This window comes from Alosa pseudoharengus, unplaced genomic scaffold, assembly GCF_046254945.1.
Source record: "Alosa pseudoharengus isolate Yale_2024_CS ecotype anadromous, Long Island Sound unplaced genomic scaffold, YU_APseudo_1.1 YU_APseudo_1.1_scf_8, whole genome shotgun sequence".
Lineage (NCBI taxonomy): Eukaryota > Metazoa > Chordata > Actinopteri > Clupeiformes > Clupeidae > Alosa > Alosa pseudoharengus.
Window position 1 is genome coordinate 7,992,138 of NW_027468870.1, and position 19,737 is coordinate 8,011,874.

Consider the following 19,737-nt stretch of genomic DNA (forward strand, 5'->3'; position numbering starts at 1 on the left):
TGATTTTCTTTTATTTTAATACTTGATCGTACAGACACGTGCGTAGTCTCGTTGGAAAGCCCCACTTCTGCTCTGTCACGCAATAAAATAAAAAGTTTTATCTCGCTGCAATGAACAGTTCCGGAGCAATGTAACAAAGAAGAAAGGGTGTGTTTTTTGACGCACTTTGCGTCAATCGGGCAATCTAACAAATTAACGTATGAAAGTATGCTTGGTCCTTACTGCATCGCGATTAACATGTTATGGCTGACAGCCCTAATACAAACATAACGTTAACCATCTCTTTGCTTAACTAGTTGTAACTGCCGCTAGCTGGCTGAAGTTTACTGTCGTATAGATCTAGCAAACCATGTCCAATCTTTCTGCCAATTAACAGAGTAGGCTAAATGCCAAAATCCGATGTTGATCCGTCATCACTGCACCCTCGATTGACGTTTACCACAGTTGCCTAAATATGTGCGGATTCTTTGAACTTTTTTGAACACAGATCCGCTGTTCATAAGGCCATAGCATAGGGCCTACATGCACGTAGGCCTACTGTTTGTACAACAGGGCAGGAGCACGCAAAATACATCATTCAATCTCTATGGACGAAATTCTCGCTTGACCCACCGGCAAACGCGCTGAGACCAGGTCGGGGGCCCCAAGCAGTTGCTTGGTTTGCCTGTTGACAAGGTGCGCCTCTGGGTGGGGCTCGAAAAGGCCCCCTTGATCAAAGTGGGGAATGAAAGAAAAAGTTTGAGAACCACTGCCTTAAACTAAGCATTTACATGAAGCACAGTAGCCTATGCCGATTGAAACACATTCCACTCAGATAGGTGCTACAAGGCTCATATAGGCTATCACTTTTAATTGCTAGAAAATGTCTAGCTAGCTGTTTATACCAACTTAATATCATGACTATTGCTAATATAGTGCCAAATGTGGAATTTGTGGACTAGCCATAGGCTTATATTTGAATGGAGCTGATCATTATGAGAGTTGTGTAGATGCTGACAGCGCACCATTTATAAATGAGTTAAACTGCATCAAATTAGTAGTATTTCTTAATGTTTTAAACTAACAGTTCTGCTTTGGGCACTAAAATAGCCAGCAGCGGCACTGCACACACACAGTTCAAACACATACTGTTCTTTGACATTAGAACAGCCTAAATGTGGCATGCAACAGCATTTTCTGTTTTGGGAAATGCATTACTCCTATCTGCACTGCAACTGTTAAAACACTGTAAAATCTAACACTTGTGTAAACTTGCATTAACCTTGTTTCCTTTACTTTCAGCAACAAATGTGTGCATCTTAATGATTTGAGTAAAGTAACAGTTACTTCCATGTTGAAAAAAGCATGTTACTTCATAATAAGACTGAGGTCAACTTGTCTGAGACAAGTAACCTCAACAGTAACACATTTCTACCATTAGGAGGCGAACTTGCGCGTATTTCTGCAGGGAAGAAGAAGAAGAAGAAGTGGGAGCATGCAAGGAAGACGTTAACGTTACTGTGCTGGAGTGATTTGAATTTTCGCCCTCTCAGTTTGCTCTTCCGAAGAGTCGTTGTTGAAAGCATTCAGAAGATAAAAAATAAACATCAGACCTTTTCCTTTCGGAAGACTTTGTGGTAAGCTGTAAGGATATACATGTTGGTGAACTGTTTTTATTTTGCCCAGGCATGTTTTTGGTTCGAAGGAGCTAACATTAGATCGATGGCCCCCCTTCCCCCCACCACACCACAGATGTTTTGCATTAACAGTTGGATAAATTAATGTGTAACTTTAACTACTAGTAAATTACTGTCCAATTCAAAGTTGGCAGCTAATTTAGAATTTTAAAGCAGGAGGTAGTGAATACAGAATCAAAGTTAAGGTTAGCAGGTTAGAAGATGGTAGTGTAAGCAAGCAGTGGAAATGTAAGCATTGCATTTTTTCGGCAGACAAAAGAGGTCAGTTATTTAAGCATTATCGTCTAAGACATGGCGGGTTTATTCGGCAACAACCAATACCTTGTCTTCATATGGATTGTTTATGCACTTTTCAGTCATATGGGGAGCCCTGCACTGAAGCAGATTTTTTCACACATGTGCGTAGTCATTTGAAATTAACATTCCATGCCCATATGAAGGCTGTGATTTTCATACTAGTGTGTATTCAACATTTAAAGGAGAAGTTCGGTATGATATTGATCTAAAGTGTGTTGAAACATGATACCTTGAACTTTTGTCTCATAGCTCATCTCGGCTTGTCCCCTGCACTCCGAAATCTGGCGCTATTAGCCGATGCTACCAACAGGTTTCCGATGGGGGTGCCTCGGGCATCGGCCTAGCCATGCAAATAAATCACTGGTTTGCACCATTTACGGTAAGTGGTAAGTTTCCATGGATGTAATACAATGCTGAAAATTGCTTGTATGTTTCTAAATCTTTTGTATCATTTCATGCTGATGACATCCTCAAGAGATCAACACAAAGCTTGGATTACTTGCAGCAGCATTACCGTTAATTTATTTTATATTTCAGCAAGGTACAGTTTGGACGCTAATAACTAATTAGTCATATATTTAACTGTTGTCTTTGTGTTTCTATTTGTTTTACAGGTTACTGATGGTGAGGATGTGTGGGCACAAGTCTCCTTAGGGCTATTGACGGTCATTGATGATGACACACTGGTTGATCCAACTCTTATCCACCTGGAGCCAGTGTCTACAGCCATCATCATTGAGGGGAGGCTGGTAATGGATGGTCTCAAAAGTTTGCCTGAGGCACTCTGCATCTTGTTTGGGTTATCATATGCCTTACACCTTGATTACCCCAAGTCAATGAAAAATACATTGAATTTCATTCAAAAGGTGATGCTTGGTTTGGGTCAGAACAAGCTACCACCAAAATGGCAAAGTCTTAAAAATCTTCTGCTGAGATGTTTTCTATTTTTTGAGCTTATATGGTTCTAAACTGAAAGGAGAATTCTGGTGTGATATTGACCTAAAGTGTGTCTCAAAGTGTGTCTCATAGCTCATTTCGGCTTGTCCCCTGCACTCCGAAATCTGGCCCTAGCTAACCGATGCTACCAACAGCTTTTTCAATGGGGGTGCCTCAGCATCGGTCTAGCCAAGCAAATAAATCACTGTTTTACACCATTTACGATGCTCAAAGTATCTCCACACTTAATTGGTAAACTTAATTCTGTGGAAATGCATGGATTCCAGTTGCTGCTACTGGAAGCAACTGGAATACATGCATTTCCACGGAATTATTTTTGGAATCTGATCCCTTATCATACCTGTTCATTCGTACTCGTCGCTCGACTTATCGTGACTAAATTCAAGATGGCTGCGAACGGTAAACTTCCTTAAGGTACTGTCTGTATAAATCGTCTTGTAAATAAACTACCAGTGCTTTTTCCAAGTTCTCAATGTCTCGTTTTAAATGTCAGGGCCCTCGGAAGTCTACCAATGAAGTGTGGAGATATTTTGAGCCTCGTAAATGCTGTGAAACAGTGATTTATTTGCATGGCTAGGCCGATGCCGAGGCAACCCCATTGAAAAAGCTGTTGGTAGCATCGGCTAACTAGTGCCAGATTTCGGAGTGCAGGGGACAAGCCGAGATGAGCTATGAGACATACGTTCATATTCTGCATCATGTTTCAACACACTTTAGGTCAATATCATACCGGAATTCCCCTTTAAGTCTGTGGTGGTAAGTCATTTAGAATTTGGCCCTATAAATTGGTGGCCCGATTAAGTTTTAAGAGATGTTTAAAGGGATATTCCACCATTTTAGGAATTACACTCATTTTTTCCATTTCCCCTTGAGTTAAACGATTGATTTTTACCTTTTTCTCCAGTTCATCCAGCCGTTCTCCGAGTCTGGAGATACTAGTTTTAGCTCCATCCTAGCATAGATCATTGAATCTGACTAGACCATTAGCCTATCACGTTTAAAAGTGACTACGATTTCCAGGAATTTTCCTGTTTAAAACTTGTCTCCTTTCAAGTTAGAAAGTGTAATAAGACCAACGGAAAATTAAACGTGCCGATTTTCTAGGCTGATTTGACATGGAACTATACTCTCGTTCCAGCGTAATAATCAAGGAACACCATGGGCACAGCAGCACAATGATATCATGCAGCACCTGAAAATAGTCACTGTAGGCTAACTTCCAGCAACAAAGTTGAGCTGCAGCAGACGAATCGGTTAGTGACTGGATTATTACGCCTGAATGAGAGTATAGTTCCATGTCAAATCAGCCTAGAAAATCTCTACATTTGATTTTCCATTGGTCTTATTACACTTTCTTACTTGAAAGGAGACAAGTTTTAAATAGGAAAATTACCGGGAATCTTAGTCACTTTTAAACGTGATGCTAGCAGGCGAGATGCTAATGGACTAATTCGATTCAATGATCTATGCTAGGCTGGAGCTAAAAGTGGTATCGCCAGTCTCAGAGAACGGCTGGATGAACTGGAGAAAGGTAAAAATCAATTGTTTAACTCAAGGAGAGGTGGAAAATGAGTGTAATTCTCCAAATGGTGGAATATCCCTTTAAGAAGACAGTATTTTTCATGTATTGTGTTAATTTACGTTAGACTACTGTGTTGATTTTTATATGGTACAGGCTACTGAGATACTTAAAGATTTTTATAAAATGTTCAAGGAGAAAAAAGGAAGATGTAGGTTGTTGCTACAGCTAAATTGTGCCATTTAAGACATTTTAAGATGTTTTTTTTTTTTATTAAAACAACACAATTTTGTTGTTTTTACAAGAATAATAAATAATTCAAAGCCGTATTTGTACCTGATGCAGTTGTAAATGTCATTATTTTAGAATAGAGCCAATTTTTATTCAAACTTGTGTATATGAGTAATATTTACTTGCTAAATTGAAGGCAATCGGTTTCCATGGTTTCACCAAGTAAGATTAACTTGCTGTTCAAGTAACTGTTACTACATATTCCAGATATGAGGAATTGGTTGATTAGTTACCTCAACTTCAGAACATGAGTTTTATGAATGAAAACTAAAGTACACTTCACTTCACAATACCTAGGTAGGTTAAAGAGGAATTTGCTGTAGTGTTAATACACTACACTAAGGAATTGCTTGTAAGCTCAGTTTTAGAATCCCAGTCCACTTTAGTCTGATTTTTCAAGGCAATCGGTTTCCATGGTTTTTTTAAGTAAGGTTTACTTATTGGATTTTACAGTGAAGATGTAAATGTTAATAATAGAGACTTTGGTTTTAATAATTTTTTTGCTGTATTTTATTTACATCTATTCGAATGAAGGAGTATACACACCAAAAACGAATAAAACCAAGTTTTAAAAAAGCGTATTCAGGTTGTGTATAGCTAGTGTGTTTTTGTAAAGTAACTAAGTAAAGTAATTAGTAAAGTAACTAATTACTTTTGAAAATAAGTAATCAGTAAAGTAACTAGATTACTTTCTTGGATAAGTAATCAGTAATCAGTAACTAATTACTTTTTCCAAGTAACTTGACCAACACTGCTGACGGCCCATGCTGCTTGTAACAAACTAGAACAGTTAGCGCAACTTTTCTTTTGAACGGACGGAATATGGTTACATACTGTAATATGTTTATTAACGGGATAAGGAAGACGCAGATCTGTTCCAGAATCACTGTTTATCGTATTTAATGACAACATTGCTTTAGCTTTGTAATAGTTTTTTATGAAAGTGGCATAGCTTCTCTGCTATTCAACCGTGATAATCTATTTACCAAACGGGGGTTAGGAAAACCACACGATAAATTCCGTGCATCAAAGCAGACTGGAACATTCATGTCTAGTAGTATTCATGCACGCCAGCTGTTTACTGTCTTTAAAGCACCTGTCTAATTCTCAAACAGCAGAATGCTTAAATGCTATGTTAAGCTACAAGTAGGCCTAGGTCAATGTATAACATTAGCTTGGGATGTTTTTACAGTAGCCAAAGCATTGGTAGTTGTGAAAGCAGCTGCATCCCTTCTAAATATCAAAATATGGAAATGCTAACATATCTTTTCTTTCTCCCTCAAGGTGCTTTGCTTAAATTTCTCAGCCCTCAGGCTCTTCCTAAGGATACCTCCATTGATGAAGATGGCCTGAAAGGTTAATCTTATGTGTGTGTGTGTGTACTTGTATTTATGTTGGATTTTTAAATTGCTATACAACCTGCACTCTTTATAGTTTGAACAATGCATCCTTTTTATGGTTATGGTTATGGTTATGGATTTAGCAGACGCCTTTGTCCAAAGCGACACATAAATACAAAACAACATAATAATATTTAAAATTGAACAGGGAACAGATTAGAATGTAGGTCAAATATAGTAAGGAGAATAGTTATAGTACACAATAATATCAATTCAATCAATAGCCTAATAAAAAAGCAATGGAAAAAAAAAGGGGAAAGGCAATAATAAACAATAATGTCCATTCAATCAATAATATAAAAACAATGACATGCTAAGACTACATTAAGGAGAATATCAATAATAAACAATAATGTCAAATTAATTAATAGCCCAATTAAAATAAAACAACATTATACAAACCATAACACATAAGCACTTAAACAACTAAGTATATGTTGAATAGGAATGTCTTTAGACCCCTCTTAAATGACCCAAAACTACCACAGGAACGGAGAGCACTGGGCAATTAATTCCACCAACAAGGAACCACTGAAGAAAAGAGTCTGGAATTAGACCCAGTTTTCATGACTGGTCGACACAACATGCGCTCACCAGAAGACCGCAGTGGGCGGTTGGGGATGTAAGGCTTGATTATTGAATTAAAATTACTAGGAGCAGATCTAGTTAGTGTCCTATAGGCCAAAGTGAGAGATTTAAATTTAATTCTGGCTACTATAGGGAGCCTTTTTCTGCATAAGATGGCAGTGTTTTATTTTCTCAACTGCAAAATGTTAATGTGAGTGTGTGTATGTATGTGTGTGTGTGTGTGTGTGTGTGTGTGTGTGTGTGTGTGTGTGTGTGTGTGTGTTTAAGAATGTGGGATTTATTTATTGTGCACTTTTTTACATTTATATTGGATTTTATGGTACGGTGGTGTTTTTGCAAATGTTCAAATGTTCAAAATGTTCAAAACTAATGCACAGTATATATATGCAACAGCAGTATTTGCACTGTCACCATTTATTATTTATATTAAGTGTGGGTGAACTTAAACTGTATGGCTATGCTGTGGTTCCTGTAGGCTTTGCGTGCAGTGGGGGGAGGGGGGGGGGGGGTTCCATGTCCATTTTGCTTGGGGCCCCCAAATTCCTTGAAACGGCCCTGCTAAGGTAAATTCCTTTTCTGACTTCTTTTCTCTTTATCGCCATAGTATTTAGAATAAAGAATAACGTTCGCGAACCGTTCTGGTTTTGTTGCCAGCATAAAAACAAGCTTACCATCGGCCTATCCGCAAATTTTAAACACAAGGGATGAATTGAACGATAACGAAGTCGGACATATAGGCATAGTTCATATTGGAAAAAAAAGTTATACAATTTGGAACTCTAGCTTTTCCCCACCGCAGTCTTTTAATGCCATCTAATCATAACGTGCGCAGTCTGCGCCATACTTAAGCCCAAATCACACTCAAGATTCGCAACGAGATGAGCAGCAACTTCATGCAACATTCTAAAACCTTGCAACTGTGACCAGACATGTGAATGCTTTGCGACGGCTTGTAACGACGTGCAACATCTAATTCACACATATATTTTCTAAAAGCATATAACCTCTAGATGAGATATAACACCAGTTAAGACATGTCTTATCTTCCTCCATGCATGCACAATACAATGCCCTCTATAATGTATAGGCGAATCTAGTGTAAAGGGGATATATGTTGGCATGTTAAGTGCAGGGAAAACAAATTAAATACCCTAAAATATATATTTTCTGAAAGCATATAATCTGTAGATAAGATATAACACCATTTAAAATATGTCCCATCTTCCTCCATGAATGCACAATACAATGCCCTCTATTCTGTATAGGCGAATCTAGAGTAAAGGGGATATATGTTGGCATGTACAGTCCAGGAAAAACAAATTAAACACTCTAAAATATATATTTTCTGAAAGCATATAATCTGTAGATAAGATATAACACCATTTAAAACATGTCCCATCTTCCTCCATGAATGCACAATACATTGCCCTCTATTCTGTATAGGCAAATCTAGTGTAAAGGGGATATATGTTGGCATGTACAGTCCAGGAAAAACAAATTAAACACTCTAAAATATATATTTTCTGAAAGCATATAACCTGTAGATAAAATATAGCACAATTTAAAACATGTCCCATCTTCCTCCGTGAATGCACAATACAATCCCCTCTATTCTGTATAGGCGAATCTAGTGTAAAGGGGATATATGTTGGCATGTACAGTTCAGGAAAAACAAATTAAACACTCTAAAATATATATTTTCTGAAAGCATATAACTGCAGATGAGATATAACACCAGTTAAGACATGTCCCATCTTCCTCCATGCCATGAACAATGCATTGCCCTCTATTCTGTATAGGCGAATCTAGTGTAAAGGGGATACATTTTAGCCTATATTGTCCAGGCAAAACAGATTAAACACCCCAAACCATATATTTTCTAAAAGCATATAACCTCTAGATGAGATATAACACCAGTTAAGACATGTCTTATCTTCCTCCATGCCATGGAGATGGTTAATAATCCTGTATTGCATTTGCTCTGTATTAAAACACATTGATTTTAATTTATGGCTGAAAAAGGTAGAGCATTAAAACATTTTCAATTTTAACATTTAAAATCCTATTCTTGTTTAATTTGACCATCATTTGATATCAATTTCACCCCTGTAGGCTGAATAGTAATTGAGATATAGCCATTCTAACCTGTTGACAGCCATTTTGGCGGCCATTTTGAAAATGACCCCTTTCCCAAGGTCAGATTTTACTAGATTTTTAGTATGTTATTTAGCATGTCCAACAGTACCAGAATCCATAAAAAAACCTTTTGTATCAATTTTTTTGACGTTGAACCCTATATTGACCCGCCCGAAGTTTTTGAATGAGCCTAAAGGTGCCATGTGTAAGAATTGAGGTAAAAATGTCCAAAAAAATGAGCTACACGCATCAAAAGAATGAGAAGAAATAAGGGCGATGATGTCATTAAAAAATGACAAGGTATAGTGCTGCAACCTGAATTAGCATGCTAAATTACTAGCTACAGCCCGACAGGTGTACAGTATACTCTTTGGTTCAAGTACGCCCACAAGTCGTGCGAGTTATTTGTGTATTGCAGTTTGGCTGGCGGTTACGTTGCCCGCATACCACCTCCCATGGCCGAAAACTGGTATTATGACACCTGTCGGGCTGTGGCTAGTAATTTAGCAACGGTTAATGGTTGGTCCCTCGGTTAGTCCCTCCTTGGACCACTGTGGGTACTCACCACTGGAGAACCCCATAAACCTCTGTTATGGAGATGTTCTAATTCAGTCATCTGGCTATAATGATTTTGGCTCATTTCTAAGTCAAGGTCCATTTCTCCCATAGTTATAGTATTTTGCTGATGCTTTTGTCCAAAGTGACTTAAAGAATACAAACATTACAATAGTTAAAATAAACAGTTTAAAGGCCAACATTAAGTATAATAGTACAAATAACAATAGTATCAATACCAATATCAGAAATGAAAAATAATGAGTTTTATATTAACAAAACCATAAATATAAAAAGCTACGGGAATGGGCTGTTTACCAGTGTTCAATATAAATGCAATTATGTAATGATGTAAGATGAAAAGACTGAATTGGTAGAAATTGCATATAGTTTCACTTAGCCCATTTGCTTTCATACAATCACAAACAAACAGAAAGAAATACAAAAAACGTTCCCCAATCAAAACCCACGGATGTTTGCACCTGCTTAAAGCCAGGGATAGGCTATATCAGCGGTTGTCAAACAGGGGTACGTGTACTGATTTCAGGGGGTACGCGAAAAAAGATCTAAGTCATAGCCTACAGTATGCCTTTTCAAACATTTTCTCTATCCCACGTTGATAACTTAACTTCCGCATTTGCACTGCACATTAAAAACGTATTTTCTACGCATTAACAAAATATTTGAGAGTGGAGACAGAGAGGGTAAAACAGCGTTTCTCAAACTGTGGGTCGCAACCCACTACTGGGTCGCGGAGACATGCCAGGTGGGGCGCGAACTGACGTGAAAAACAGGAGTTTTATTTATTTATTTTTTTATCTGTAGCCTAGGCCCAGGTAGCACCCGATGCAATGGACGCACTGTGTTATTCATAGGGAAGCGCTCGTGTCAAGGCAGCTTAGTTAGTCCCGACCTGAATTAGATTTTGAACGAGGTTGTGAGAATGGTGAATTTCATCAAGACCCGGCCCTTAAAAGCGTGTCTATTTTTTATATACACTTTGAGAGGAGATGGGAGCTGACCAAAAGGCTGTACTGTTTCACAGCGAGGCAAGGTGGCTTTCCCGAGGTAAAGTGCTGTCGCGTGTTTGAGCTCCGAGTCGCCTCTTCTTGGAGGAAGAGCGCATGTTTGAATCTGCAAGCACGTTCACTAATGAACATTTCTTGACGAAGCTGGCCTATCTTAGCGATATATTTGGAAAGCTCAATGAGTTAAATCTCCAGTTACAAGGCAAAGACAAGCACCAGATAAGATCACTGCATTCAACAAGACGATTGTGTGTGAGATTAGGTGCAGATCTATTTAAAATCATTATATTCAGCACATTTGTAGGCCTATCATAGCCTATGTTGACTATTGATGAGATTTGTATCATATGTTTATGATCCTATTCACTATTCTCGACAAAATTGATGAAAATAAATATTAATAAAACAATTTAAAAAAACCTTGTTAACAATTGGTGGTGTTGGGGGTACTCCGGAAGATCATAATGTCTCAGGGGGTACATGCCTGTTAAAAGTTTGGGAACCACTGGGCTATATCCACACTACTTTGAATCAGTTTTGATACAGATTTTCAGATCAAATCCGATCTGCGTCCACAAACATTGTATCAGTTTGGGAGTAGATACAATGTGTGTCCACATTACTCCATTGATACGCAAATCAATTCACCCGTTGGCCATGCGGTCTTAAAAACTATGGAATCAATTTTGTGTCAAAAAAATTAAAGAATACTTATAAAATAGCAAGCAAAAAAAATCAAATCAAAATACCAAATAGAAAAAATCAAACAAAATTTTTTAACTCAATTAAAAAATACAAGATTGCAATGAAATCATTTGGGTAACCGTGTAACATATTTGTCTTTGCCTCTTTCTCAGTTTTGTTTGCTGCTGTTTTCTTTGATTACGATTCCAGCTTTCTCGTTTGCGCTCCCTGACTTTTTGATTGCGGTTTTGACACAAACGTGTCTGGGGGTTGGGATTTCCTTGGGTGCATTCCCATTGGCTTATTTATGTTTGACGGACAGCTAAGCAAGCGTATTGCGAATGCCGTACTCTGCTTCTGATTGGTTGTAACAACGTCATCACCGGTGCGTCGCACCTTGATGGCAGAATGCAATCCTAGGTAAGGCAGGACATAGGCAAGTTTACGATTCAGTTTATTATTAACAATTGTAACTATTACTGATTGTACATTGTTGTTTACAGGAGCAAGTACGAACTGAGTTCTTACAAAGAATACAACAAGCTCCAGGTTAAATAACACGTAGGTCGTCAGTACAATCCAACTTATCCGAGAGTGTAGTCTGAACAGCCCGTTAAGAGGAATCTTCATCTTGAGCCATGCTCGGTGACTGGCTAACGTTACTGTCCACAAGCACGGTAGCAGTGTTTCCTCTACGTTGATTTGGTAGTGGCGGCCCCCCACGGTTTAATTTTCTTCCCCCACGGTATCAGAAATGGGGCAGACGCACAATAGTCGCAGTTGCCTTTCAAAATTCATTGTGCAGACCTGTTGTAGATTCTCCAAATATACAGCTCAATCACAACTGAAAATAATGCCTCATTGTGTGTGAATAGAGGTGAATACATATAACTGTTTGTGTTGCAGCGAAGTGTCAGTTGTCAGTTCCGTGGGACGGGGGGGCGGTGGGGTTGTTCGGACAGGCCTGCCCCCACTGCTTAAAAAAATCCTAGAGGAAACACTGCGGTAGCCTCGCCTGGAGCCCAGCTCAGCCAAGTCAAGCCTCTGTCTAACACAAACACGGAGCGGTTTACCTTGAGCCCAGCTCGGTAACCTCTAGTCCCAGTCAAGCACAATCACAACAGCCTTGCCTTGAGCCCCGCTCGGTAACCGGCTAGCTCACGTCAAGACACACCGCCTCGCCTTGAGCCCCGCTCGGTAGGCTAGCTAGTAGCTAACATTCCATTCCTGCTGGGCAACATCTAATAGATAGCCGAGGTCTACTGCTTCATTTCTCAACATTAAGAGGAATCTTTGTTGTATTCTTTGTAAGAACTCAGTTCGTACTTGCTCCTGTAAACAACAATGTACAATCAGTAATAGTTACAATTGTTAATAATAAACTGAATCGTAAACTTGCTTAGCTGTCCGTCAAACATAAATAAGCCAATGGGAATGCACCCAAGGAAATCCCAACCCCCTGACCTATGCCCCCGACACGTTTGTGTCAAAACCGCAATCAAAAAGTCAGGGAGCGCAAACGAGAAAGCTGGAATCGTAATCAAAGAAAACAGCAGCAAACAAAACTGAGAAAGAGGCAAAGACAAATATGTTACACGGTTACCCAAATGATTTCATTGCAATCTTGTATTTTTTAATTGAGTTAAAACATTTTGTTTGATTTTTTCTATTTGGTATTTTGATTTGATTTTTTTTGCTTGCTATTTTATAAGTATTCTTTAATTTTTTTGACACAAAATTGATTCCATAAAAAACCTGCATTAAAATTTGTAATTCTAATTCTTGAAAATCATGAAAAATGCACAGTCAACAAGTATGGGTACAAGGGAAGAAATAACCAGATAAAATCTGCAAACTGGGGGGAAATGGGCAATGTTTGCCAAGTTTACGGCATGGGTGCAATAGATGCTACTTTATAGGAATTCCCAGTATAATGCCAGGTAGCTTTGTAGACGAACGACAAACAAACAATTTAGCGCCAAATAACGATGTCCACAGACACGGGAGAGAATGTTGCATAATTTAATGAAAGTATGATGTATTGCGACATCAGAAGCAAGTCAAAGTCAGTTGTAGTTTCTTATGTCTCATTCCATCGAACTGATCCGCTACCCGATCTGGCAAACTTACATAGTGCGATAGAGGGCCGCGAAGCGAATACAGAGGTGCCGTTCACCCTGTTACGAGTTGATGAACCACTGAAACGATTTTGGAAACATTATCAAAAATCTCTTTGGTGTTGCTTTAAACCTTTTTATTTCTAATGAGAGCAAAATCTTTTTATGATTTTGCTTAATGGTTGCTGCTCTGTGGTTTATTTTGGCAAATTAATGAAACATGTATAATTACAGTGCATGAAAATGCACTGTTCTGTTATCCGAAGTCTTCTTCTTCTTCTTCTTCCCACCAAATTTCTGCGTCTAATTCAGCTTCAACCGTTTAACGTAGAACATTAACGTTTAACGTAACAAAGACAATAGATGCCGGACGGAGCGGCGTAGTCGCCAGCTTACCCGTGACACCAAGACATACATTTAAGAAATAACAAACACAAAAGACGCCGGACGGAGCGGCGTAGTCGCCAGCGTACCCGTGACACCAAGACATACAACAAACAAATTAATAAATAAAATAAATAAAAATTAAAAATAAAATTATTCCAATTTCCAACCGGCTGAAAATGTCCAAGGGCATAGATGACCCGCATGAAAACTGCGCACAGCTGTGTCTTCACGATGCAACACCAACAAAGTTCTTTATAACTGACCAACCCGGAGAATTCACTGGCAGAGAGCACTGGAAGGACAAGACAAGTCCGAATTTGTGATGGGCGACCCTGCTGATTATCAGCTCGGTGGTCCTAGACAGCGACCATTTGTTGTTTCATGGTTGACGCTGTCATCAGAGTTTCTTAGCACTCAATCCAGACTCCAGGCACCGGTAGATGCTAGCATGGCAGCTCGCATGTCAGCCGCAGCTCGGTGGTCGTGGCAGCTGCAGATCTCTTGCAGATTAACGTTACGCACCCTTGCTGAGCAATCCCTCCGTCCAGACATTGGATGTGCAGCGTCACGGATGGATGAGGGACTTCAAAGACATAAGGCAAGCTAGCCAAGGCGCTCATCAGCCCAATTGAAGCTGGTTAACGTTAACTTGACGTTGACGGTGTCAGCTGAGTTTGTTAATCAGAAAAAAGGACTAAGAATAACACAAAAACTATCAACAATAACATAAATAAAGAGTGATTACATTTAACTAGAAAAATAAATACAAAAAATTAACAGAACATTACATAAAATTACGAACATTACATAAATACAAACAAAAACATGATGCCAGACGGAGCATGTGCACCTGTATCAACTTCCAGCTGCTCAACTAGGCCCCATCAAAGAGTCAGTTAAACTGATTGCACCTGTATCAACTGCTTTCTGCTCAACTAGGCCAACTCTCTCTGTGTCTCTCCATTCTACAAGGATATAAGGCACATTCCATCCAACTTTCTATCCATTCATCCTCTTCAAACCATTCACTCATCCACCCATTAAACTATCCATCAACGTCCATTAAACAATCTGCCTATCTACATCCATTCAACTTTCTGTCTATCAACATCCATTACACTATATACATTTAACTTTTAAACTATATACTCTGTCTCAGGCTTTAAGCATACAATCTGGCTCTCTTAAGACTACAGATCCTGTTCAACTATTTCCTCTGCCCACAACTGTTTCAAAATAAATGTCCTCATTACAATAATTCACTATTAAATAATTTAACTATTTAAACTACTCAACTATTTAACTGTTCAGCCATTTCAACTGTCAGTTGTTATCAACTATGCCTCCTGCCAACTGTTTCCTCTGCCCACAACTGTTTCCAAATAAAAGTTTGTTTTGCATTTTATGTTAATATACAGTATGTTTTGCATTTTCATGCACTGGTAATTTCCTCGAAATTACATTTTCTAGTTTAATTTATTGGCGTGGGAGAATGACAGTGGTGCATTCATTGTTTTTCAAAAAGAAGCTGGCAGGATGCATGATTTTCAATAACACACAACTGCAGCTTTCTGCACACTCACTAGTCCGTTCCAGTGTGTCAGTTGTGTGTTTTCCGAAGGCTAAGAAGAGTGCCCTGTAGCGCCTACCAGACGGAAGGAGTTTGAACATTTCCGTCTTCTGTGGGTTTAGCTCCAGGTGGTTCTGACTGCACCCTTTGAGTTGTTCCACCTACAATCTGTAAGCAGACTCGTCACCGTCTTGGATCAAACCAATGACAGTGGAGTCAACTTCAGGAGTTTCACAGAAGGGTTACCCGAGGTGCAGTCGTTAGTGTGTAGAGGGAGAAGAGCAGCAGGGAGAGGGCACACCCCTGGGGGGCGCCAGTACTGATGGACCTTGTTTTGGATATAACACTCCCCAGTCTAACCTGTTGCTGCCTGTCTATCATAAAGCTGGTGATCCACTGACAGGTGGAGGCAGGCACTGTGACCTGGGTGAGCTTCTGATAGAGCAGTTTTGGGATGATTGTGTTGAACGCCGAGCTGAAGTCTACAAACAGGATGGTGCAGTCCCATATTGACAGCATCATCCACCGACCTGTTTGCCCTGTAGGCAAACTGCAGGGGGTTCCAGCAGGGGTCCTGTTATGTCCTTTAGGTGGCTCAACATCAGTCCCTCAAAGGATTTCATGACCACGGATGTCAGAACGATGGGCCTGTAGTCATTTAATCCTGGGATGGAGGATTTCTTGGGGACTGGGATGATGGTGGAGCATTTGAAGCAGGAGGGTACTTCATACAGCTCCAGAGACCGGTTAAAGATCTGGGTGAAGATCCGTTACTCGCAGGCAGGGGGGGAACACAGGTCCTGGACCCTTCTTGATCTTCTGCTTCTGAAAGAGCTGGCACACATCCTCCTAACAGATCCTTAGTGCAGGTGGGGGAGGGTATTGGGTGTTGTGCGTGTGGAAAGGGTGTTTTTTCAAACCTGCCTGGCATATATATATAAGTAGCTACATTACTCTTGGGTGTGGTTTGGGCGTAACGTCCAATAAACCAATCAGAACGTCATCTCACATTCCCTTTAACAACAGGCATGCTTGTTCCATAGCTGATTGCTATTATGATGGCGGATTTGCCAGGCGCAGCCAGTAGCGTTCACAGCGCTATAAGCACTGTTCCGCTGGATTTCATAACTTAACTTAGTTTACTCTCTTCAATGTAGCCTACTATGTTGTGATAAGACCTTAGCAGAGTTCACTTTAATGCAGCAGTTTTGAACAAATTTGCGCAGCATGGTCACGATGCTAAGCGGATTTAATAGCAATTTAGCCAGACGTCTTCTATGCAATGCTTCTATGTGGCAACAACAATCCTTCAACAATCGTGAATATTTTGTTAAATGTACATGCAGAGGAGTGGCAGCGGGCTACGAGAGAGAGCGGGGCGGGGCAAGGAAAGGCTGCGTGCGTAAAAAGCGCAGCTCAATGGCAATGCAAGGATTTGACCTTATATTTAATTTAAATTAAATTAAACATAGAATATTAATCTGTGGCGGCCGATTTTTGGTTCAACATCACATCTCCTTAAGTCCTCTAATATTTCCTAATTTATGTCATCAACACATCCGTGATGGATGGAAATGTGTATGCTAGATTTTCACATCTTAATGGACACCACACTGATTTCCCTTGTGTGGTAATATTTTCCTTGTAATTATGTATGGTTTGCAGAAATGGGAACTGCACTGTATAGATGAGAGGAGCGAAGTTACCATCAGGCAACTCAACAACGAGAAACAGTTTCCAAGTTGACCTAACTTTCCAACTCTGCACAGTATCCCATTAACTGCATGACAGTAGGCTATTTACAATATTTTCTGTAAAGTAGAGTTTGTCATCATCATCATCAACTTATTGTCATCATCATCATCAACTTATTGCATGCACAACATTTCTTTGAGCAGGAGAGAGAATAGCAAGGAATGGACGCAGCAACTACAGAAATTGAAGCCATACATGCTGCTTTCTTTTACTATCTATGGTTGCTGGTTAACAGCACATAATAAGCTGATTTAAGCTAATTCACTTACTCAAGACTTCAAGGCCATCATGGATATAAAACGTTTTTTGAAAACAACAAAAGGATGGAGGGAACATAGCAAGGCTTGGAGTTATTTCAGATGGGCTACAACAAGGTAGGCAAAATTGTGGTGCTTGTCAAAACCTTAGCGCAGCTGGAATAATGCTTAGGCTAAAGCCATACACAACGGTAAATTGGAACAAAACTAAAGGTAACTTTAGCCTTTATAGGGCTGTATAAAGTTGTCCAAATGAATAGGTCGTAATTAGGTGTTGTTGTAAAGATATTGCATGTAGATAGGCTACTAAATTTTTAGGCGACCATTGCACGAACAAAACCGGGAAAGGGATAAATATGATCAAGGCTTTGAATGTTTCCGTCTGTGCACGGGGGTGTCTGTAGACCGGTGTGCAACGCATTCATTCCTGCTGGCCTTTTTTATTTTATTATTACTGATAGGCTAACTCGTGGCTTTACAGATACAACTCTAGCCTAGCCTAATAATGAATTGATGCGCATACAAGTGAAGTCAGAACTTATAAATAGATTACTACCTATTGGAAATTCATCCTGCGTCTTCCCATTGCATCGAACTCCAACAAAATTGACTCCGCATCCAGTTCAATCTTCGTTGTAGACAGCTGAAGGAGCGTTCTGCACTGGCAGTAGAAACAGGCATAGTCAACAGAATCTTCATCACTGCGTGATTGTTAGGGTAAAAGTCTGCAGTCATTGACAAGACTTGGCAGACGTCACTGATTGAATGTGTATGAAGGCCTCCACAGCTCAAGCTCCACATCTGCACTTTCAACATTTGGCATCAGGGCGGCCTTTATTTCCTCCCAAATGTTCTGCGGGTGTCTGAGAATTTCTGCAGCCGTTTTTTGTTGCTATTTTCCATGAAAAAATATGCATGCGCTTTGGTGATGCTGTAATAAAGCTCACTATTTCTTGAACAGTGTCTAGAGTGTTACGAACAACCCTGATCCTAGTAGAGTGCACAATCGCTAGGTTAAGTGCGTGGTTTCTGCAGTGAACGTAAACTGCTGCGGGAAATTGTGCTGCGATGCGTGCCTGAACGCTGTGTGCTTTCCCACAGGCACCGTCATACTCCGGCCCAACGATATTGGTAGGATCTAAGCCAAGCTCTCCTAATCGGGTCATCAAAAGCTGTGTTAAGGCCTCCCCTGTAGTGACAGATGTAGAAACAAATCCCAAAAAGTCCTCTCTGACTGAGTAGCTGTCAGTACAGTCTACATACCGAATGACAATTAAAGGCCACTTGTTCAGAGTTACTGATGTCCGCAGTCTCATCAGCCAAAAGAGAAAACCACTTGGCATCCTTGCATTTCTGGATAATTTCCCCTAGTATGTGTCTTCCACAGAGCTCAATGAGGTCGTTTTGAATTTGATGACTAGTGTATTTCGCATTGCTTGGTGCGTTGTTGACATACTGTCTGAGCATCTCGTCTCCCTTCATACAGTATTTCAAAATCGCCTGGAAATTGCTGCGTTCGTCGGTGTGGCCACGAGTAGGTATGTTCTGATGTCCGCAAGTGGCCACAAGATCGATGATGGCTTTGAGTCCATACCTATTCCGCTCTAGTGCTTGTTGGTGTGAGTGATCCAGCCTAGAGCAGATTGACTGGCTCTTCCCCGAGGCAATGTTGACAAACTCAGCTGCGCGTAGTTGGGCACTTGTATGTGCTGCTGTTCCCAAGTGTCTCGAAACATTTTTTTTGGCATCGCTCCAGTCAGTAAGTGCCTTTGTTGTCAAAACCACGTCCTCAGATGAGAAAATCATACATGAAACACAAAAAACGCCATCAACAGTCTGGCTATAACGCAGAGTGGGGTAAAGGCCCTCGTCGAAAAACTCCTCTGGCATCTTCCGTTGCTTCCCACAAATATTTCTACTTAGAGCTGTCCACCCTCTAGGGGGTTTGAAACGTGACTGTAATACTTTAAGCTTAACAGAATCAGATGTCCTTTTCAGTTCATCAGCTTTAACACTGCCGATATCATCTATAAACACCACGGATGATTGCAGTGTAGATGGGACTGCTAGGCAGTCATCACCAACATGCGAAGCAGGAGAATGTAGCAGGCTAGCTTCGGAGATCACATCAATGCTAGGGACCAAGACCAAGGGGGATTCACCCACATCTTAGAAGAAATTATGTTTGAAGAAGACACACTGCCCAGGCTCGTGTAGCTGTCCGCTCCATCTCTGTCACTGTCACATACCGTTCGCTTTGGCTGCTGTGTCGACAATTCATTTATTTTAAACCGGTCTGAAGCAGGATCACCTAGATGGCGGTAATTGTTAGCTTCAGAGATGCAGACTGGTGATCTTCCAGTATCCCTGCTGCTAGAAGTGACAGTAGAGGACACTGCTGTTAGTGTCAGCATCACTGCTAACAGTACGTCTTTTAACGTTGTTAAATGCCTGAAAAATATTAAGCTGCTGTTGTTTTCTTTTCATGATGATTTAGGCTATTCTATGAATGAATAGAAC

General features: G+C 40.1%; 1 long non-coding RNA gene across 1 annotated transcript; it reads left to right on the forward strand.

Annotated features, from left to right (window-relative positions):
- The first annotated feature begins 1,231 nt into the window (after nt 1-1,231).
- LOC143111563 (uncharacterized) lies at nt 1,232-3,045 on the forward strand. Its single transcript, XR_012984551.1, has 3 exons — nt 1,232-1,616; nt 2,223-2,352; nt 2,588-3,045. It is a non-coding gene; the product is annotated as an uncharacterized LOC143111563 (long non-coding RNA).
- Nucleotides 3,046-19,737: the final 16,692 nt, after the last annotated feature.